The 24,901-nt window shown below is 37.8% G+C and overlaps 1 protein-coding gene across 3 annotated transcripts in view; it reads right to left on the reverse strand.

The window, feature by feature from the left end:
- The window catches only part of LOC5577463, a 162,193-nt gene that overhangs the window by 107,997 nt on the left and 29,295 nt on the right, over positions 1 to 24,901 (reverse strand). The window lies entirely within an intron of this gene.

Consider the following 24,901-nt stretch of genomic DNA (forward strand, 5'->3'; position numbering starts at 1 on the left):
TAGCATACTATAGCATAGACTGAAAATGATTTGAACGACTTTTCATTTGTATAAAAAGCAGAAATTCGACAAAACATCTAAACTATAGGCGATCTATCTGATCAAAATAGTACATGTCGTTTTTATAGAAAATGTACGCTACATTTTTTTAATTTGTGGAGGGACTATTAGAGTATGTTTAAGAAAAACTACTAATTGAGCTTGAACACTTAACTTCATTTTTGCAAAAGAAAAAATAAAATACTAAAAGTCACTAGTAAGGCTAGCAAATACCTTTAAACTCTTATATGTTGCAGTTAAGATAAGCAACATATTAGAGTTTTGCTCGTCTTACTAGTGATTTTTAGTATTTTATTTTTTCTTTTGAAAAAGTAAAGTGAAATGTTAAAGTTCAATAAGCAGTTTTTTTTTTGAAAATATACGTTTTATTTCATCGTTGAATCTATTAGTAGGTACATTCATAACCATTGGTACCGGCACCCTTTCACGTAACGCAACTTTGACAATCATCCAAATTTGTACATAATAATTTTTCATCATTTATAACCACTTTCCAGTACGAAACGACATAAAATTCTCGTAAGTATCTTAAGAAGTGAGTTTTTTTCCGTTCATGAATACCACATGTCCTCATCGAAATGCATAAGTTCTGTTACATACCAACCAAGCACCGAAGAAGACAGACGGATTGCAACGCGAAATAAAATCAACCGCTTACGCTGAGAGCGGATTTCCCACCACGAAATACCACATTTTCCATTACACATGGTTTGAGGCCAGATTCCAGCGCAAAGGAATGGCAAAAATTACCATGCAAGCTTGGAATGGCAATTAATTTACAAATAATTTGCAATGAAATGTTATTTTGGCATGTATTCTAGTGCCATTTTTGAGAGCTGACCGGTTGTGATTGAATGTTGAAGGAATCTAAAAAACACAACATACATGATGCCACTTCTGAAACTACCCCCAACCAAGCCATATGTTAAAAACTTCACCATGATGCCAATCCACTTCTCATCGATCGCGATAAGCTGTCGACACGAACGGTGGTGACCTTAAATTCGAGCTATTATTTTCAAATTACCAACCCTTTCTTGGCGCTGGTGCACGTGGTTTCAAGAGCACTTATCACTTCGAAACGACGCTGTTGCATCCCGCCCTTGCTCCCTCCTCCCTTTCCTCATCGAAGACGTCGATCTGCAGGAAAACCACAAAAACGACCTATTGAATTGTTGCTGAAGAGGTCTACATTACTTACCAACTAGGCAAATGGTAGCTGGCAGGCGAAGGGGGAAATCCCAGAATACTATTTCCATGACAACCTTTTAGACAATAATGAGAAGCAGGAGTAATTTACTTTTGAGCGCATGGAGCTTTGCTAATACGCTCTAGACCAACGTCATCGTTAACCATATGTGTCTTAGTTTTACATACATTCTGGTTTACAGCTACATTTGGCATTTCGTGATAGTCTTAATCTTATGTTATTTCACGAGTCTCTTTTGAGTTGTTCAGACCACTTTTTAAATGTCAATTGGGTCCCATAGCTCTTATCCCTATCGGCTCGTTGCACTGGCCAGGGTACAATTATCCTTATGGAAGGTTGCATAACCAACACCGGTGGGAACTTTACTGGTATGCTGATACCGATGTTTGGGATTGCATCTTCAAACCTATATCATCTTTTTCCCCATACAGAGTGCATCGACATTACCCTTGGCCTCAGACCCTTATCTCCTCGGAACTACCTTACGGTATTACTTTGGGGAGGGGCCAGTGCATATAGAACTTAACACATGTAGTACAAGTAGCCTAGGCAAACTGCTTCTTCTAGCCGATTTAAACAATGTTACAGGGGACCAACTTCGCCAGGACTAACATAATGGGAGTGACAGCCGTAGTTAATGCATTCCAGCACTCGGCATCCGCACCCATTCTCTCTTTTATATTGTCGGGGAACGTGTCCCCTCCGCATGTAGCGAGCATGCGATCTCTAGAACCAATGCAGGTACTGCCTATAGCAACTTTGTCCTGACGGAAACTGCGTCAGGTGGTAGTTCACTTCCCCATGGTTTATTCCATACCAATCTGACACATTTTGTATAAGCCGATAGGTTCATCTACCTTTAGTGGAGTTATTTCATTCCTGCTGCCAACCTCTGAACATTGTCTCTGCACGCATTGTGGACTTCTCTGGTACCTATTTGGTTGAAGCATTGAACATCTTCCTAGATGGTGAGCCCGATGGGCGTCATCCCGGCTATGATACACACAGCCTCTTTAGAAACTGTTCGGTATGCACGGTTGGCACATGATCCTAGACGCCCAAGCAGCACAGTTTGTTTCAACTCAAGAATAAAAATATCTCTTGAAACTAATCAGAGTTGTCAATTGTTGAAAATATAACTTACAATTGCACTAAATAGCAACGCAAAAAGCGCAAAAGGCGGAGTCTGTTTGCAACATATTTAAGTAATATCGAAATTGCTTATTTGTTGCAAAATACTTAAAAGAAAAAATGAAAATCAAACTATGAAGATCACCAATCTTCTCCTCTACTCACTACTCCACCAGCTCTTCGAACAACAGCAACTTGTTCTTCACCGTTTAGGTCCAGAGAATCGATTGATGATCGCTAAGTATGAGTATAACCGTCATTAACGCGCCAGTTCATGGTACCTAAAAGGTTAGGACTACATAATGTCACGTCGGTAATCGATTCTGCACCATTTCTGCGGAAGGTACTCACTTTACTCACGTTTGACAGCTCTACATTTAATGCGGCCAGGGATTCCAACAATAGTTGGCCTTTTTGATTGGTGTAGCGGCTACCCCACTCCACTGCATTAAAGTCTCCAACTATCATTACTGGCTGCCGATTAGCTAGCACGGCTATCATCCTGTCGACCATGTGGGAAAATACCTCAATTGACCAGCTGGGGGGCGCGTAACAACAGAACAGAACACGCCGTTGATTTTTGCTATCGCAAAACCGTCATTTGAGCTAGAGACTGCTTCTTGGATTGTGTATCGTCCTGTCGTCCCTATAGCTGCTAGCTGTTGAGACCTACCCGCCACCCAGTTCCTGTTGTTGGCTGGTATGCGGTATGGGTCAGATAGTAACACCACGTCAGTCTTGGTTTCCGAGACTGACTGCCAAAGCAGCTGCTGGGCTGCATCACAGTGGTTTAAATTTAACTGTGTTACTTCCGTTTTGGCTGCTTTGATACTCCGCTTGTGCCCGGACATTTGGGTCCGCCCGTTAAGTGTCCGTTGTCTGCTCTGTCGACACATATTAGGCACTTAAAGATTTGCAATTCCACTACTAATGGCCCTTCGCGAAACCCTTGAAGCAAACTTCAGGAGGCTGTTGTATGCTCAGCCGGCAAACCGACCAGCCTACCTTGAGTACGTCCAAGTTGTTCGCCCTGGGTGCCCTGCGGGCCCTTTCTAAGGTGGATGGCCTTACTGGCTACGTCGATGTCACACTGGTCTTTGAGAGCAGCCGAGACCTCCGCTGCGTCGGTGACCTCATACAGATTTTTACACTGGAGAGTCGCCTCAGCAGTAAGGGATCTTACATCAACCTCGACGCCAAGTACTTCTTGTGCCAGTTGCTTATAGACTGCACCCTTTTCCTTGGCGTCCTTCTTTAAGACTAGGATCATTTCACCAATCCTAGTTCGCCTTATGCTTCGCACGTCTGCGCCCAATGGCGATAGCTTCTCCGTGCTACGCATCGCCTTCAGAACCTCGGCGTATTTCGCTTCCTCCGTTTTGATAACAGCTACAAAGTAATATCCTAGATTATCTTCCGTTGTCTGTCTACTTTTAGTGAAGGAGAAGATTCCGATAAAATGCACCGGAATCCCTAAAGTGAGCTAAGTATTAATGTGTATTTCCTCAGAATTTGAAAAATATAATTAGAATAAAAATATCGTTGCATTTCAAAAAGTAAAAGATTATAGTAAAAAAATTTCGGTAAGCGAAGCTGACTTTGGAAATCAATTAACCTAATGTTTGAAAATCTTTACAGTTTTCAATAACAAATAAATTAATTAAACTTTTAAAAGAGCTGCAAACATCTCTGAACATATTGTATAGCTCCAGAAAAAAATCGATGTTGTTCAAATATTCTATATGAGAAATGGTCCTGGAATTGAACTCAAGACATTATTTTAGTAAGCAGAACTACTAAAGCCTTGATTACACAGTGCGTGCAATGCACGAACATTTGTGCTAGTTGCACGAATGTTTGCGCGAACTGTGTAATATATGCACGAACTACTAGCGAACATTTTGTAGGAACATATTCGTGCATTCAAAAATGTTGGTTCGTCGAACTTGCGTTGCATAGCAACGGTAGAAAGTTTTGTAGTAGCAAAGGAAATCAAAATATTCATTCGTCCTGGTCAGATTGAGAATGAAAACATTGGTGTTGGTGGAAAATTTCCCCAAGGCTCTTCCAGAGATTTGTCCAGGATTTTTTTGGAAGATTCCTCCATGGATTTTACCATAAGTTTTGATCGCAACCAGATTTTTAAGGACCGGATCAGACAGGGCTCCAGGAGCACCTTCAGCAGTTCCTCCAGAAATTCTGCCTGGAGTTCCTCCAGGGATACTTCCAGGATTTTCTCCAAGGAATATCCAGGGATTCCTCAAGAAAAATCTCTACAGTGATTCCTCTAGAAATTTCGCAACGAGTTCCTCAAGAGCAGTAACTTGAAAAAACAATTTTCATAATATTCTTCCAGGATTATCTCCAAGAATTCCTCCATGATTTTTTTCAAGGATTGGTCCAGGGATTCTTCCAGAGATTCTTCCAGGTATTTTTCAAGTGATTCCTCATGATGTTTCTTCAGATATTTTTCCAGAAATTCTTCCAGAGACTTCTCCAAGCATTCTTCCAGAATGCTTCTACTGGGATTCTTGCAGAGATGTCTTCAGGGATTCCTCCAGGAGTTACACTAGGACAATTTCTTTAAGGATAACTCCAGATATTTCTACAGAAACTCCTCAGAGGATGCATTCAGTGTATTCCACATGTAGTCCTCTCAAAATTCTTCCATGATTTATTCCGGAGATTTTTTTCAGGGATACTCAACGGATTGCTTCAGTGATTCTATCTGGAATTCCTGTGGGGATTCGACAAGAAATTTCTCCTAGCATTCTACAAGTAATTACTTCACAAATTACTAAAGGGATCTTCAAGAGTTTTCTCCAGAAATTCTCCTAGAGATAGTTTTAGCAAAATCGCAAAAGAAAAGAATTTGAGGATTTTTATAACCACAAAACTTCTTTAATAAATCTTCCAGGGATTTACCTTAAAGGCAATTTTAGACAATTGATTAAGGCCTCAAAAAATACCTTCAGGGATCTTTCCATGAACTTCTCCAGAAATTCTTCCAAAGATAAATTCCATCATGAATTCCTCCAGAAATTTCATCAGAAATAATCCCAAGATCCCTTTTAAGGATTCTTTCAAGAATGATCGCAGAAACTCCTTCCATGAAGATTTTTTTTAGAAATCCGTAAAGAAATTCCTGGAGAAATACTTGGAAGGCTTCCAAGAGCAATTCTATAGAAACAATATTAAGAATTCCCTGTAGGATTGACGGAGGAATCCCTAAAGGAACTTCTGGGAGAAATCCTGAAGGAATCTCTAGTTAAATCTCAGGCAAAATCCCTGAAGAAATACTTGCTGGAGTTTTTGTAGAAATACCCGGGAAAATCTATGGAGGAATTCCTGGGAAAATCTCTGGAGGGATTTCTGAAAAAATCCCTAGGACAACTCTTGGAGGAACAATAAAATGGGTTTTCTGGAGTAATCTCTGGAGAAAACCCTGAAGAAAAAGCTGGAAAAATCTCAGAAGGATGTGGGTGAATTGCTGAAGGAATCCTTGTATACATCTTTGGAGAAATCCCTTGAGGAAATTCCTGGAGTATCCTTGGAAAAAAATCTGGAAAAAGTGCTGTAGAGATTTCGCTGGAGAAATCTATGTCTATATTTTTCTGGAAAAATACCTGGAACAATCCTTGGACAAATGGCTAAATTTATGGAGAATTACCTGGAAAAGTCTGGAGAAATCACCAGTGAAGTCTCTGGTAGAACTCTGTGAAGAAATCCCTGGAGTAATGAATTAGAGCTTTATTGGAACTGGTGTAGGCAATACGGTTGTGATTGAAAGTTCTTCTCAAGGAAATACCTAGAGATATGTTTTGGATAAATTTCTTGCAAAATTATGTGAAGAATCTCTGGAAAAATAGACACTATAGAGATTTGGAGAAAATTATGAGTAATTAAACGACCTCCTGGGTGGCAATACAACGTTAGCCTGTTCAATTAGTTGAAAATGAAATCCCGGGAAGTTTTGTTTTGTTAAAGTCCTCTATAAATTTCTGGAGAGCCATTGGAATGGATCTGAAACTGTTCCTGTAAAAAATCCGTGCAAGAATTATTCCTTCCTAAAGCATTTAGAAAAAAAATTCACATTTATATTAAGAGGAAAATAACCATCATCATTTTATAAATTTTCAAAACCAGTTTTTTTGCTCAAAATCGAAGCAATGCTTTTGAAAATCTATCATTGTATTTCACTTGCCACTTGAAATACGATAATAGATTTTTATAAGGATTGATTGAAATTTTAACGAACAAAATGGTTTTTAATTTTTGATGATTGCTGATGATTTGATGATGGATTCTTGAGCCTTAAGCTTTATATGAAAGATAGGGATTCCTAGATTAGAACTCTGGACAGTTTTGTAGGTATGGCCATTCTGAGCACAATGGCACAAGGACAGCCGGAACTGGAAAGGTACATATCACATTCAGTAGTTTATACGTATGTGTGGTATGACGGTTCGGTTCCAGTAGGGTATGGTGTGAACATTTTCGACAGCACAAAATTAATGATTTTTCATCCAGATCTTAAAAGACCGTTGCCAAAAGACAAATATAAAATTCTCCTTCTTGTTACTAGCGTTATGTCCCAACCGGGATAGAGCCTACTTCTCAGCTTATTGTCCTAATGAGAACTTCTACAGTTATGTACTGACTCTTCCAGAGATGTCACTAGAAATTCATTTGGAGATTCCTCCAGAGATTTTACTAGAAATCTCTCCCTAAATCTCTATAGGAGTTTCTTCAGTGATTCTACCAGGGCTTTTGCAAGAGATTTCGCCATGAGACATTTTAGAACATTTCTGATAGGGCTCCAGGATTACCTTCAACAGTTCCTGTAGGAATGTCTCCAATAATTCCTTTATTGATCCCTCCAGTAAAATCTTTACTGGTATTCTTCCAGGAATTTCTTCAAGGATTCCTCCAGGATTTTTAGGAGTACTCCGGAATTTTTGTCCTTGAATTTTTATTTTCAGAGACTTCTCCAAAGATTCCTCTTGGAAAATCTCTACAAAGATATCTTCAAGGCATTCTCCAGGAATTGTTCCTGGAATTACACTAGAATGATCTCGTAAAGAATAACTCGAGATATTACTTGCTCTATGACCTACTCCAAGGATCTCTCTAGATAATCCTACAGGGATTCCCCTGGCATTTCTCGAGAGATTCGTTCTGGCTTCCAAACAAGTATCCAGGGATTCCTTTTGAAGTTCTTCCAGATATTTTCCCATGAGTTCCTGCAGGAATTTCATAAAAAAATTCCGTAACAATTTCTTCAGGAATAACATTTAGAAAATGCATACAAAAATTCCTCCAGTAAATTTTCTACATCAATTCACTTTGGAAAATCTCTTCATTGATCCGAATTATTCACCTGACATTTCTCCAAAAAAAAATCAATGGATTCCTCTAAGGATAATTCCAGGGTGTTCTTCAGAAAAATCTGTACATGGTGTTTTCCCGGGATTCCATCAGCAAAATTTCTACAGTGATGCTATCTAGGATACCTCTAAGGATTCTCGAGGGATTCCTTCAAAGATGTATCTAAAAATCTTTCATTAATTAACTTAGAAAATCCTTTTTATGGGCGTTTCTCCAGAGATTCTTCCAAATCCCTGGATCTAGCAAAATCTCTCAAGGGGATCTCTTTAGAGATTTCAGAGATTTTCTACAGTTTTTTTTTCAAGAATTTCTCCTAGGCTTCATAAAATCTTCAATGGTTTACTCTAGGAATTGATCCAGGGATGATCTGATAGAGAATCAACTGTATATTGTAATGAAATATACTTTTCATCTACGTAGACTTTATTTTAAAAGAAAAAAAAAAACGTTGGAAAAATAAAGTATGTGTAGCCGAAATGTTTATGTTCCAAGGATTTCTTCAAGAATTTCTCCATAGATTTCCTTGGGAATCATTCCATAGGCATTTGCAAGAGTTCCTCCAGGATTCTTAAATTTCACCGATGATTCCTCTAGACTTTACTCTAGATTTTTTAAGTGATTCTTTCAGGGATTGCTCCAGGAATCCCTCCAGGAACTTATCCAGGGATTCCTCAAAAACTTTCTTCAGAAAAGGAGTTCCAGGAAAAATCTCTTAAAAAAATCGGAGTTGAAACCTTGAGGACTAATTCTATTTGATGAAATCCTTGAAGAAATTCATGGGTGAATCTCTGTAGGAATTTATAGAGGAAGTTTTTGAAGAATCCCCTGGGGATTTTTTGGAGATCCAGGTTGAATCTCTGGAGAAAGTTCAAAGGGATTTCTGATTACCTGGAAAAAATCATAAGAATAATTTATGTAGTAAGTTTTCTTGGAGAATTCCTGAAGGAAACTCTTGACGAATCACTATAGGAATTTATGAAGTTATTTCTTGAAGAATCCTCAGATGAATTCTCGGTGGAAACTCTGGAAGAATCCTTGGAGCGATCTATGAAGAAAAAGTCGGAAATAATTCCTAGAAAAATGTCGAGAGGATTACTTGAGGAATTTCTTTGAAAAAACTGTCGAAGTGAAACCTTGAGAAAGCCTTGAGAACATCTCAGCAAAAATCCCCAAAGCGATGTTCCTAGAGGAATTATTATGTGTTTCTGGAATAATTATTAGAGGAGTATAAGTAGAAATGGCTTGATGAATCTTTGGAATAATCTCTGAAGGAGTAACAATTGGAATGGTTTCCTGAATAATCTTTTGGTTTGCTAAAGGCATTTCGACAGAAACTTCTGGCAAAATCGTTATAGGATTCCTTGTAGAAATACATATTCTTACAAAAATTCCTGGAATAATCCATGGATGAATCCCAGAAGGAACTCCTGGCAAAATTCCTGAACGAGTTGCTGGAGGTATTTCTGGAGCCCTATCGAAACCGGTCTAGAAAATCTGATACCGAACAAAAGTTTTTCCTGGAGGTATCTAATGGGTTTCGGAAGGAATCGATGAAACATTCAATAAACGATATCCGCGGGAATTTCAAAAAATAATGCAGTTCTTGAGTTTCCGACGAAATTTCCAAACGATTTCCTCGGCATTTTTACTGGGTCATTCCTTTAGACAATTCTTAACAATCTTGCACTGATGTTTGCAAGGGTTTTTGAAGAAATTCATTGGGGAATTACAAAATTATATCTGGAAGTAAAGAAAGATTAGTTGAGGGAAATCGTTTGTTAATAATATACTTTGATAACAACAACAGCACCAGCGACATTTTGACGAACAATGAATACACCACACATTGGTTGCTACGACCAACAGTCATGGAACCAAAGACGTGTTTGTTCGAACTGTGTAATACATGGGCGAACAATTTGTACTTACAGAACCACGAACAGTTCGCGCGAATATTGGACGAACTTTTTTGAGCGAACGTTCGCGCATTGCGCGCGTAGTGTAATCAAGGCTTAACAGTTACTACTTAAGAATACAGCGTACAGACTTTTGAAAAAAAAAAACAGAAGATTGTTAAAAAAACAAGCATGAAATGTTTAAAATAAGCGTATATTTTAGGTTTTCATAACCATCCGAAAATCTATGACACCTATCATTTACGAAAATACGGAACAAATAGAGAAATTTCTTTGAAAAGACAGGATAGTCCGTCAATGTCTCAAAAACGGTACTGTTCGTTAAATATGGTACGTATGGCCAGCCTCGCTTTTCTAGCATGCTGACAAAACTGTTAAGAATGACCAATGGTGGAGTGAAACACTTTGTGAAAGTTCCATGTGAACATTCCTATTAATTTTAAACCACTCGGGTGTTAGGAAAGGCGATAGATGTTCGCGCCTATTGCGCTAGAATGGATTTAATGGAGAACCAAGTACAACTGCCAATTAACGAACGGTTCCAGTCAATTTGTTTGCTTTGTGGTTTGACTGGGGATGGTGATTAATGTGTCAAAGACAAGGTACATGCGGACAGGTGAAGCCGAGCGCATCGAAGTTCGTCGAAGAAGGAGTGTTATGATTATGATAGAGTGCCCTCTCCACCTGACTGCTGGAAATAATCGAAATCAACTGCTTTGCTATGGAAATAAATCTCAAGCTTAAATTTCTCAAAGATTTTCTCCATGAACAGTCCGAAATTAATGATCTTGTTAGGAATCAGCTGAAAATTGACAAGGATTGAATGCTGAGAAAATTGAAAGTATATCTCTCTTATCGCTCTCTGTAACAATCATACTCCGCAGCACATGATGAGATCATCTTCTGCTACAACTCTGATCAAATCTTTCCACCAACACTGGTTAAACGGTTTTAGTCTATTTTGGTCCAATCATCAAAATCGACATAGATTCTAAAAAAGAGTTTCTTAATAACTTGTGAAAAAATGAATAAAAAAGTTATACTGATTTATTTAAATTCATTTTTGGTATAGAAAAGAAAAAAAATAATCTCCATAAGACCAGAAATAAAGTTTGAGTTTAAAACCAGATTACAAAACCATTCATGCGATAACCACAAACCATAGCCTTTCCAGAAATAACAACATCAAAACCACTCGTGTCCAGTCCACTTGGAAATCTTTCAAAAGAATTTCAGCAGCTTGAGGTTGAGAAGCGTACACACTGGTTTCTGGCGTACGTTTTATTCGAAAACCTCCAAGCACTGGCCTAAAAGGGGTACCTATGCTAAAGCAGTCAGTAGTGTGCCACATGGTGTTGCTGTTGCTGTGGTTGCAATTTTCCGAACAGACGATGCTCACACCGTTTGTTCCTCTCTCCAGGGGCTTCAACCAACTCAACCGAGAAGCGATTCCAGCTGGCTTGGATTGTGGACCTGGACCATAACCAGTTGGGCAGGGACCACCCGGCATGTATGTAATTTTCTCAAAGTCCGACGAGTTCCACGTTCGTCGTGTTTGTTGCTGCTTCTCCGGCTTCAAGAGTTCCCTGATAAAAATAATATTGTAATGTAAGAATACCTGTTGAAAAGGTTAAACGAAATATATTTTAAACAGTGAACTTTCCAACTATTCTTTAATTTTATCCTATGAAATTGGCATTTTTCCAATAAAAACAAGGTTAGTTATGCAATAAACTATAGCAATAAATAAATTATAGCTTTATTGTACATTATAGATTTTAGGGTGTTTGAGTAAGTTCAACTATTATCTGAGAAATTAACCGTAAATTGTTACTCGGGTTACCAGCGGAGTGCGGCCAAAGACAAAAAAGCGCACGTAAATGAAGTCTATGTGATGACCGACGATGTTGTTGTTGTTGTTGTTATTGCAAATAAAACCGATACCATATCAAAAGGCACAAACTGATCGGAAAACCACATCAAATATGGCAAACATGCTGCGCAAGATGGGCACAATGTACGGGTCTTGTCTTTCGCTAATATGCAGCCCTTACAATGTTGACGAGAAAGGACAGGAGAGGATTATCGAAGCGAAGGTATCGAGGTGTATGATGGAACTGAGAGTCTCATAAACGGGAGAACTTCGTTTGCCCAAGCTCAGCATGACGTCTTCCTGATGAGGGAAACTTATTTGGGGTCTGTAACTTCAAGTAGAGAGACGAATCCTTTTCTTGTTAGTCTTGAATCACTTTGTTAAGGGGGTTTTCCAAAAGATTTGGTTCCAGAATTGACACTATATTTTTCATATATAAATGTATATCATGATTAAGTGTCGGAAAATTTGATCGGTAGAAACTGTTGCATGTCTAAGTGTATCATGGCCAAAGTAGTTGTTCACCCTATGGCTGGTATATGTTGGTAAGAATGATAAAAAAAAACACGTTAGAATATGTGGTTGAGCGCATAAAATAACGAAACCTTGTATTGATTTCATTATTTTCCTCTATATTGAAGAAGGATGTTGTTTTATTTTTTTTTTCCATAAAAAAATTTGTAGTGTTATATTTTTACAAATTTCTAAGAGATATTCCCAACAATAATATACTGGTTTGTTTCTATTAATATTGTTATGTAAATCTTTGATATTGAAACTACTTAATTTTTTGACACAAGTTTTTCTTCCTTCGATAAAAAAAAATATGAATCGGTGTATACTGTTTTGGGCAGCTTTGAGTTGAGTGTACTGAAAAAGGTATTCCAACAGTGTTTGTTTTTAATGACGGAAACAAAACAGATACTGGGTGGACCACAGCTGCCACAAACACTGCATGATCTGCTCAATCTGTTGCCACGTAGAATGTGAATTTTCTGGAACTCTAAGCAGGACAGGTTCGGGTAGAGCTATCAGAGGTCATTGAATCAGGAAGTGTCCGGGTGTCAACGCCTCGAAATCGTCTGGATCGTTGCTGAGGGGTGTTAGCGATTTTTAATTCAGTACGGCCTCAATTTGCACAGTCATTATCCGCATTTCATCGTACCCGTACCACATACTTCTTACAAGTTGCGCACGACATTGTGGGTACCTAACTGAGAATGATCCGCAATAGTAAAATCCAACACGCAGGAAGGGATGGCAGGGAGTGACTCGTTCCTGGAGTAGATCTGCCATTTGCTGCTCATGGAGTTAAGCACTCGAAAACACGGAACGCATTCGTGCAGCATAGAGCGGACAAGATTCCGGACACTCGTGATCCAAATTCGCGCTCTCATTGCTGCGCTCAACAGTTGCTGCCCCGCATGAAGATGCTTTCGGTGGTAGTGCACTACGATGAGTCTGGCGATCGGGTGTCGGTGATCGATAACTTATGGATGCTTGCGACTTGCTGATATTTCGGTGTCCTTGAGCCGGCCGCCAACGCAAATTATGCCATCATTCAGCTCTTAATGAAGGCGCGATATCTTCGATGGTTCTGGAGTTTCTCGGTTTTTAGTCCTAGGCAAGTCTCTTTCTGGGAATTGCGAACTAACTTCTTCAGTGCACCGTCCATCTCCTGCTACGTAATTGTACCAACTCGTCGATTGTTCCGTTTTTCTTGTTCGAGCGGAATCGGTCGATGAACACTACGATCCGAACGAGATCCGTCAGCGAAGTTTTCCAGCAAAAGACTTCGACAGGGGAAGCAATGGGAAGCGCTACCTTTACGCTCTTTTCTTCTAGAACTACCTTTCGAATTTCACTTTCCATCGTACCTTAAACGTTCGGCAAGTGTTTCTGTTCTAGCTGCAGCCAGCACGGACCGCGGAACCAGGATTTCTCATACTGCAACTGTGCTGAGGTCATGCCTCGTGATAACATGTCTGCTGGGTTCTGAATTCCAGGTACGTGATTCCAAACTCCCCCCATCGTGATGTGCTGGATCTCAGAAACTCGGTTGGAGACAAACTTCTTCCACCTAGAAGGTGTCTGATAGCCAGCACTTCAAAATGATAGAGTCGGTCCAGAAAACGATCAAGCATCTAGGTTCAGGTCGTTTCTGACCATCTCGTACAGGTGCCTAAGCAACAAAGCCGACGATAGTTCTACCCGAGGAATGGCTTCGGACTTTTCCGCCTTTTTCGGTTGTGTAAAGAAGCTACTTCGGATTTGGCCGACACCACCGAGACTTCGCCTGTTTTGCGAGACAGATCGCAGATAGATACAGGCGCCGTAGGCCTTGTTGGAAGCGTCGCAGAATCTTTGATACTCAACTGCAACGACATTTCTGCTGTAGCTGACCTAATGAGGAATCCTCAAGGTATTGAGACTGGTGAGATTCCGCTTGTATACCTTATCCTAAGTTTCATACCACCCGCTCTTATTCTCCACATGGTACTTGTACAAAAACCGGACCTACTAGGCCGAGTTGACCGAAGAGACGGCAGATATCCGACAGCAAAGACTGCTAAGAGATGACAAGTGAAGAGTTCCACTCCGGAATACTGAATTTGAATTGATCCGAACCGGTCTCCCACATTAAACCCAATGTTTTGACGGTAGCATTTTTCCAGATTCCAGCTCTTAAATCGTTCCACCATCCCTCAAATCTTCCGGTACGAATTCATCACAATTATTTCCATCAGATTTTGATTCTGATCATGTCCCTGTTACATTTCAAATATCCCATGAAGCGATTCTCAATCCTATCAGCTCCACTTTCAATTATTTTCGAACCGACTGGAATATATATTAAACATATATTGATTCTTATCTTGATGTTAACATTTTTTTACAAAGAAAACTTAATATTGACAATGCTCTTGAAACTTTAACAAATTCAATTGTTGAAGCAAGGAGCATTGGAATTTCAAAATGTGAAGTAAAATTTGATTGTAGACGATGATCTTATACTCTTGATCAGTCTTAAAACGTGAGGAGAAGGCAAATTCAACGCACTGGCGATCCTGATATGAAAATTATGTGGCAGGATTTGCAGAAAGAAATCAAGAAACGTTTTGCCCAATTAAGAAACAAAAATTTTCTACATCTTTTCTACAATTTTATTCTACATCTACATCATTTTCTACATCTTCATCAAGAAACTTCCAGAAAGTAGCTTATCATTTTTAGTTTATATATTTAACAAATGTTTTCAATTAGCACATTTTCCTGACAAATGGAAAAATGCTAAGGTTGTTCCAATTTAAAAACCAGACAAAAAGCCTGCAGAAGCTTCTAGCTATCGTCCAATCAGTTTGCTTTCCTCCATCAGTAAACTTTTTGAAAAGGTTATTTCGAACAGAATGATGGCCCACATCAAAGAAAATTCAATTTTTGCCAATGAACAGTTCGGATTCCGCCATGGTCATTCGAACACTCATCAATTTTTACGTGCAACAAATTTGATCCGTTCCAACAAATCTGAAGGCTAGTCTACTGGTCTTGCTCTTCTAGACATAGAAAAAGCATTTGACAGTGTTTGGTATGAAGGTTTGATTGTGAAATTAAAAAACTTTAATTTTCCAACATACATTGTTAGAATAATTCAAAGTTATCTGTCAAATCGCACACTTCAGGTTAATTATCAGAACTCCAGATCTGAAAGACTTCCTGTAAAAGCTGGTGCTCCCCAAGGCAGCATTTTGGGACCAATATTATACAATATTTTCACATCTGACTTACCTCAGGTGTGTCAAAAATCCTTTATTTATTTGAAACCTTCAAGTAGACATGTTGTCACGATGAGAGGGGTTCCCATAAATTGGTCAGATGAAGTTAAGTATCTAGGGCTCATGCTAGATAAGAATTTAACTTTCGAAAAACAACTTGAGGGCATTCAAGCCAAATGTAACAAATATGTAAAATGTCTCTATCCCTTATTAATAGAAAATCAAAACTTTGCCTTAAGAACAAGCTTTTGATATTCAAACAAATTTTCAGGCCAGCCATGTTGTATGCTGTACTAATATGGACTAGCTGTTGTAATACCAGGAAGAAAGCTCTGCAGAGAATTCAAAATAAAATTTTGAAAATTATTCTGAGGCTTCCTCCCTGGAATGGTACCAATTAGTTACATAGACAGGCAAAAATCGTTACAATCTTCTATTGCCACGATTAATGCGTTATATGTTTAGTAGGCCGTCCCTTATTTTTGGAAAATGTGAAATGTTATAAGTTCGTCATTGTTAAGTGCTTGTTTTGGTAAGAAAAAAATCAGGTAAAATTTGAAGTCCGTACGTGGACGCTAAATGGTCCCTCAAGGGCCCTGAAGGTATTAGGAGTAGATGACCCCATGCGCCAAATCGAGCTCGCTGCTCTAGTCACAAATTGTCATGCGTGCATTGATAATCGGCATAGAAGTTTGTTTTCTTTGGGATGATTCAAATATTACGTAACGCAAAATTTGCCAATTTTAGGTCCCCTCCCTCCCCCATATAACAGCTTTTGTATAAAATTTTTTATTTTTTTTTGTATAAACCGTAACTCTACGGAAATCTTTCTTACTCCCCTGTTGCGTCACGTAATATTTGAACGATCCCTTTTTAGTTCTGAATTTTATATCAGCGTGCAGTGTTATGAAGATATCCACAGTGAAAAATATTATTTTACTTAAGATTCTATTTTGTTTATCAATGTGTTACTAGTGGCTTTACGTACTCATGTTGTGTACACTAGAGCAGCGAGCTCTATTTGGCGCACAGGGGTCATCTACACCTAATACCTTTAGGGTCGTTGGGGGACCACTTAGCGTCCACGTACGGACTTCAAATTTTTCCCTGTTTTTTTTCTTACCAAAACGAGCACTTTACAATGACGAACTTATAACATTTCGCATTTTCGAAAAATAAGGGACGGCCTAATGTTTAGGTCAAGTTAGGTTAAGTAAATTCAAAGCGTTTTTTCTCTTTTAAGCAGGCGAAATCAACTCACAAGTAAAAATCTGAACTGCTACGAAAAATGGAGTGTAAAATGTTGTTAATAAAATCTTAAATTTGTTTTACCAAATTAGGATGATAGTGTTGTCTAATAACACAGAATACTTAGATATGAGGAATGAATGTAATGTTTGGAATGATTCTAATAAAAAAATTAAAAAAAGGATTACAGTGACTTCAACTCCATATGATGAGCATTTGGAGGTTGGAGTTTGAGATATTTTCTACTTCCTTGCAAAATCAATCGGTAAACTGTGAGGTGTGCTGATAAAAATAATGTTTCATCGTGTTTTACCCACAAGTATTTTAAAAAGACACGGACACGTTGATACTTCTAGTGGGCATTTTGCCCATTGAAGGAAGCCCCACACTAGACAACGGACTTTTGAACAACATTCTGCTTCAAATGCCGAACTCTGTGCTTATTCTGTCTCATATTCCGAACACCAGATTAAAATTTCCAGCAGCATAAATAATTAGCACAAAAATTAGTAACATCGCAAATACATTTATTTCAGATAGTTTCTTGGAGCTGGAACTTTAGTACCCGCATAACCCCTAAAGTATAAATTAGCTAAAAAGCATTGAACTTTAGATGCAAAAGTTGTCCTTTCCTGGAAATTCATTGACATATTTCTATGGAATCTCCATACGAAACTCGAGTGATCGGAACTTGAGGGAAAACGTTATCCACATTTCATTGAACTGTTTTGATTATTAACAAAAGTTGAGTAAAATTGAAAATCTCGACACAACCAATTTCTAGCGTGTTCCGCAAAGTTATTCATTACATCAAGATCCCATTCTTTTAACACACTTCAACACATTCAAGATAGTTTGTTCTTTGGCTTGGCATAACATCCCATATTAATAAGTATGCCTTTACACCTTGTTTTGTTTTCAAGCGCTTCTCAGAAAGCCTTCAACTTCATCCACAACATACATTCGAACCTTAAACAAATACATATATTTACTAGACATAATCTAAAACCAGAGAATAAATTCCTCAAACCCTTATTAAGTGGTTAGTTCCAGTAAATTACACCTCACTGGCAAATGTGAAAGAGTCATACAATTTATGACAGTTGATACATAATTACAAGCCCTCACAGAACAGAAACACGACACATACGAACCGGCGTTTGCCGTAGGTACTTGTTCCGTTCATGTGCTGATGTCTGATCCACAGAATCATTGCACAACCCTGGGCAAAGGCATCATAGATCAATCCCCGAGGGAACCGTAGAGTCGACGAGGCGATCGCCACCCGTAGAGTCTCGGCCTTATGTTCAGTCGCTTAATGCCACCATTATTAGATCATAACAACGCCTGATCAAAATTAATTGCACCGTGCAAAGTTTTGATTTAGGTGCATGTCGGTCGATTTCCCGTGCTACCTCACACCCAACTTTGCCCACGGGCGATTCTGCGGCGACCGATATTTATGTATGTAGGATGGAAAAGTGTATTAACATTTAAATTGTACCGCATTGGCCCGGTTTGGACAACCAGACGCGCTTACTTACTCGCCTATAAGGACTTAATGTGGATTTTATCGGAGTAGTTTGTAAACTTTTTACTGTACGGAGCGATTTGAGGTAATAGATAAAAATTTCAAAGTTTTATCTTGTGGTGGCAATCAGTTGTTTAGATTTGTTTTGTCGAAGCAAATTAATTTTTATTTTAATGGAAATTTTAGTTTCTCATGAAATATTAAATTTGCTTAGTTTATGACTCTGTTACATTTTGGATTACCAAAAAGCGATTCTCGAAATTAATGTAAAAATATCGAATCTTTTATTATGGACAATGATATTTAAATTTTAAAAACATGTGGAGAAAGCAATACGCACCCACTTGCCCCGCGGTACCTTATATTGAGAGTTGCGTGTAAAACTATTAACTATTAGTTTATAAGCACTGCTTGGTTAAAAGTTTAACGTGTAACCCTGCTTCGTCAGGTGATAAACTTACAAACCCATAATCCCAAGTATCTGAAGGCTTCTGTCCCTTCGGTCCTGCATCAATCGACCTGCTTCGGTAAAACAGAAACCCGCCTGTACCTGAATCGAACAGTGCACACATGTTTTGCATTTTTCTCCAACTAAACGACAACGACAATTCAGTGTTCGACATTCTTTCTGGTTCTCTCCATCACCCGAGCTGGCCGCCGCGCAACCCCATGAACAACATACGCGATTCTTTTCCCAATAAAATAACTGCACATTCGCCGTTTATGGTGCTTCCGAAGTGTCACCAAGCGGACCGCGCGCAGATACGCATGGATTTCACAGTGGCACTCGGAGAGAAAGAGAGTTTCTCGCGTTCCCATGCACATTCCCGATCTCCCCACTTCTGCAAGCCGAAGCAGTCTCGAGTCTCGATGATTGTCCTCCATGAATTCATGTACCTACTCTAAATAGTAACAGGAACAACAGTTTTCCTGGTAACGAGCAATATGGTAGGGAGACTCGTTAAGGATTCATGCTTCGTTAAAACAGTTTTGTCATTGGAATCTGTGGGCTGAATGTAAGCCGAGGAACTTGCTCTGGATGTAATTGTACGTGAACTGATCCACATTTTTGGAAAATAAGTTTATATTTTAATATGGAGGAGAATATATAGCTTCGATATCATAATAAGGTACCGTGGGGTAAGTGGATACAGAAAAATCAATAGTCAACTTCATTTTTATGTACAGCTAACTTTAATAATGTAATTCAAACTTTTTTCTGTGGATGAAAAATGAGGGACTATTATACTTCAAATCGTCAATTATTTTGATTTTTCTGATTGTTATGTATTGAGCATGAGGTACTTGAAAATTTGCGTCAAATGATCAACTTGCTACACCATGGTGGGGTAAGTGGATCACCTATAAAAAAACTCTATTCTCAAAACAAATGTGATGTAATCATGTATAGTAAGAATGATATTACTCTCATTCTTGTTATTAGTGCTATGTTATATATTTTGATAGCTTTAAAATTTAAAAAAAAAACTTTATTTTATCAAAATATTATGGGAAATATTTGTACATTAGTTTACACTTATTCCAACAAAAACAAAAGATGTAACTAGAATATTTTGGAGAAAATTCATCCATTTTATACACCTGAGTTATACAAAAGAATTGAGGATTATTCCAAACGATGTTTTCGAAAGACACTCGTAGTTTAAAAATTTTAATTACATTTACTTTTGTTCAACATACTGAAATTTTTTTATTCTATTTATGGAAATATTTATATCATCTGTCTAGAACAATCGATATGGTAAAAAATCGTACGATAATATGCCTTTAGCTGGAGAATTTTTATATTTTGCTCTTTTGAATTTCAGCTTAGAAAAACCACAAAAAATTTTGTTAGATTTTTTCAATTTTCAATTTTTTTGTACTAGAAAGACTGTACAACACTTTTAGGTGGATTAATTGAAATTTTCTCAGGTCAATTTGGCAAATTCAGGCTAGGAATGAAAAATGTAAAAGGAAAACAACACTTGATGACACTAAAGATTATTCTAATCCACGTAAGTAGTCTGCCAATATTCGATAACAATAGTTGATCCACTTACCCCATCCCGTTAAAAAGTGCGGGTAAGTGTACCATGACCAATATATCTGTATTTATTTACAAAAATTACATTTTTTTCATTGTGATTCATACAATTAGAACTGAAATGTTCATCATGTGTTGAAAAAACTATTAGTTTTCGATTTTAGGCAGAGATACAATAGATTTTTTATCGACAGAAAACAACTTTTAAATGAATTGATTTTTGCAGTCAGCAAGTTTGCTTGTGTTAGTGCACGTGTAGTATCAGTTTTGCAATAGTATCAGTGTGTACGTGAGAATATAACCTTAAATTAAGCAAAGGTGTAAAAATATTCGAAATATTTAAAGTATTTATTCTTATTACGGACAAATGATCCACTTACCCCACTGCTACACTTCCCCCACGGTACCTTATTTTAGAAAAATATAATTATTCCATGTAACTCGTTTTAATTCCGTTATTAGTATCACTTCAAAATTTACATTAATTTCATATATCTAAGTGTTCTGTGTTAGGCAACACTAATATCCTAATTTAGTAAAACTGAATTAAGAGAGGAGGAAGAATAGGAAGCTTCAGAAGCTATTTACAAATTGTATTTTTAATCCTCTTTGGAGCTTTCTTACTGGCTAGAGCTATTCCATATTTGTACAGCATAAAACATGTTGGACCTGAAAATTTTTTGAAGACCAAAAGCTTAAGACAAAATTAATTTTCTGTTAGTTAGTGGATGAAGACATTCTATTTATTTGTTGCATTTGGCTTGAATATTCTCAGTGTGATTTTTGAAAGTTAAATTTTTATCTAGTCTGAGCCTTAGATACTTAACTTCATCTGACCAACTAATTTGAACCCCTCTCATCGTTATAACATGTCTGCTTGAATGTTTGAAATAAACAGCTTTTGAATTATGTGGGAATATTATTAGTTTAGTTTTGGAAGCATTAGGAGAAATCTTCCATTTTTCCAAGTAAGAAGAAAAAAGATTCAAACTTTTTTGTAATTTACTACGGATGACACGCAGGCTTCGGCCTTTGGCTGAGAGATCTGTGTCATCTGCAAACAAAAATGTTTTATATCCCTGAGGTAACTCAGGTAAGGTACCCCGGGGCAAGTGGGACATAAAAAAACCGTAGTTCAGACAAATTGTTCAGAATAATTTTCAAATAACAATATTTTGTAAATCCAACAACACGGTCAAATTTTGGCAACATATTTGCTGGTGTGTGCATGAATTTGATCGAATAATTTCGAAATTGTGAAAACCTTAGAAGAAAGATGTACAATGAGTTATTTGACGCAGTTGCCTCACTAAACGGGGCAAGTGGGGCACATCCAGTTTCGTGCGTAAAACCACATCAGTAAATCAACCGTTGTAATAATAGGATTGATAAATCATAGATGTTTTATTTTGAGTACATATTTGATGTACATAAGGGATCAACCATAAAATACGTAACGTTTTAGGAAGAAACCTTACATTTAATAATATGTCATATCGCATTTCATTTTAACTGCAAATTTCCCACAAAAAGCGTAAAGAGGTATAAAACATGTTCAAAATATATTATTTATAAGTTATCAGTTAAAATACTACAAGTAAACTTTCAATAATTGACGAATTTTTGAATATTTTCAGCTATTATTGTTATGCATGGATGAAAAACACTCAATGGGATCGAACTGTTTTTCGCAACTACTGAATTGCAAATAAAGTTCAATAAGAATAGAAAAGTAAATCTTCTCATGGAGTATTTTAAATTTTACTTCTATCTTCGCTCAATTTTGAATTCGAATTTGAAAAATAGATATAAAATAATATTCAAAATTAATTGTTATTTTTTCTCCTTTTTCAGCAATTATGTAATATATGATTGATTTTTTTTTTGATAAAAATCTTTCGTTTGAATGTTTTAATGCTACTCTCTAAGACAATGTTTGAAACGTGTAGAAAAAGTTTTAATTCCGATGCTTGTTTTGATTGGTCCCACTTATCCCGGGTATTAAAATATTTTGGGGTAAGTTAGACCATAGATAGCCGTAGCGGTAAACGCGCAGCTATTCAGCATGACCAAGCTGAGGGTCGTGGGTTCGAATCCCACCGGTCGAAGATGTTTCACATTTCTCTAAAAAGTGGTGTATAGAAAAGTTGTAGATCTAGTCAATTTCTACAACTTTGCTAAAGACAGCACGCCGTTAACTTTAAAATCTTGTGAGTTACAAGCGAATTTCGAGTTTTTTAAGTATATTTTTGAAGTGAATTTTCTCAATTTACAATAATTACGTTCTCACAGTTTTTGCAACAAAAGTTGCCAATTATGGGCATCTAAAGATTTCATAGTTTTTCACTTAAATTTGTTAATAACTTAAATTTGTAGTTATAAGACAAAGACCACATTCACGTAAAACTGAAAGTAAAAAAGTTAGACCAAAATAACTGATTTTTTGGGTCCACCCTAAGTCAAAACTTTCAAAATCAATTTACTTAGCTCCTCTTCATTAGATCAAAAGTGTCTTCGACAAAGTTGTTCAATATAACATTTTCTAAAAGTTCGCAGAAGAGTGCAGCCACAAATTTCATAAAAAAAAATGTTTGAGTCAAAATTTTAACTTAAATAAGGGCCACCCCATTCTACTTTTTTCTTAAAAGATGCAAAACTCTATTACGAAAAACTTCTCTGAAGCCATCGAACGTCTAAAATCGACGAGAACAGAGAAAACACTTTTTTCCGGCTAAATTGTCGATTCGGTCCATTGTGGATTGGACGATAGCTAGAAGCTTCTGCAGGATTTTTGTCTGGTTTTAAAATTTGTACAACCTATTCGGGGTGAAAAATTTAAAGTAGTGGAAGAATTTGTGTATCTTGGTACTTTAGTGACGTGCGATAATAAAAAAAAGACAATTTACACCGTCTTCAGCCAAAGGCTGCACAGACTAAACATTCACGAACATTAGGCAACGGACAACACGGAACACCCAGTAGCCCAGTGATAAATTTTTCGTTTGATGAAAAGTTTCCACCGACTGGAGCGGGGATCGAACCCACACTTCGTGGCACTAACAATACGCCTAAACGACTGACGCCGCTAACTGCACGGCCGCGAAGCCCACAAATGTTACCCGCGAGGTAAAAAGGCGTCTTGCAGCTGCGAGTAGGGATTTTTCCGGGCTCCGTAACCAGCTTAAGTCCCGTAGCCTGCAGACGAAAACAAAATTCGCGCTATATAGGACACTAATCCTTCCGGTTGCTCTATATGGCAATGAATGGTGAGGTGAAAAGAGGTCGACCGGAAAGCGATTCGAGTTTTTGAGCGTAAAGTGCTGCGAACAATACTCGGCGGTAAACAAGAAAATGGCATCTGGCGGCGTCGCATGAATCACGATTTGTACCAAGTATATAAAGAAGTAGATATTATCAAGCTCATAAAACGGCGCGCTGCGTTGGGCTGGTCACGTGTTATGAATGCCGGAAGAACGACAAGCAAAGATAATATTCATTAGAGAACCCGGACGAGGCCGTCGGCTTCGTGGTAGGCCGCGCACACGTTGGCTTTTTGCAGTTGAAGAGGACTTAAGGGCTCTTAACCAGGGTTGGGAAAAATCTTGAAATTCACTCTACAGTAGCCAAGCAAAGCCAATCACAGTCAGCGAAGCCAGTGAAACTCACGCTCATCGCTGCTGTAGGCAAAAAGCATTGAAAATAGCAAAACACCCGTTGCTAAGGGCAACCCAGAATTACTGTAGAAAAATGTTCTATTTCCCGCTGCATTTCCCGCATTTAGAGCCTTCAATGACACTCATGATTTAAAAAATTCGCGCACCCAACATAGGCTACTTGATGAGATTCACGTTTTTGAACTACTGTACTGGGAGAGCCACGTGATTTTCGCGAAAATTCAAGCCTACTACTATTACCATTACTGCTCTTAACGTCCAGGGCGACTGGAAGCGATTGGTACGGGACCGAGTCCAGTGGAGAAGAATCATCCATTCGGCGTGGATTCAACGTAGCGGATTGTAGCCCATCAAGTCAAGTTAGTACAACCTAAGCATTTTTCCATTTGTCAGGAAAATATGCTAACTGAAAACATTTGTTAAATATATCAACTAAGTATGATAAGCTACTTTCTGGAAGTTTCTTGACGAGGATGTAGAAAATTCCATCATCGCCAGGAGCTTTCATAATTTTAAATTTTTAATAATAGTTCTCACTTCTTCCAAATCAGTCTCCCAGGAATTTTCGAAAACGTTCTCTTGATTGATTGATTGATAATTGTAAGTGGAGCTGGTAGGATTGAGACTCGCTTCATCTTCTTCTTCTTCTTGGCATTAACGTCCTCACTGGGACAGAGCCTGCTTCTCAGCTTAGTGTTCTTATGAGCACTTCCACAGTTATTAACTGAGAGCTTTCTTTGCCAAAGTTGCCATAGGACATTTGATCGAAAGACATTTGGTCGAATGACGTTTGGTTGAATGACATTTGGTTCTAAAATACATTTGATCGAAAGACATTTGGTCGAATGACGTTTGGTTGAATGACATTTGGTCGAAAGTACATTTGATCGAAGGGACATTTGGACGAATGGACATTTGGTCGAATAATTTTTTTCGTCGAAAGATTATTTTGGAATGATTGATCGAATAATTTTGTTAAACATATGTAAAACTAAACTAGATTTCTTGCACAATGGAATAAACAAAGGTCAATAACAAATCTATCTACAT

Source organism: Aedes aegypti, chromosome 2, assembly GCF_002204515.2.
Source record: "Aedes aegypti strain LVP_AGWG chromosome 2, AaegL5.0 Primary Assembly, whole genome shotgun sequence".
Lineage (NCBI taxonomy): Eukaryota > Metazoa > Arthropoda > Insecta > Diptera > Culicidae > Aedes > Aedes aegypti.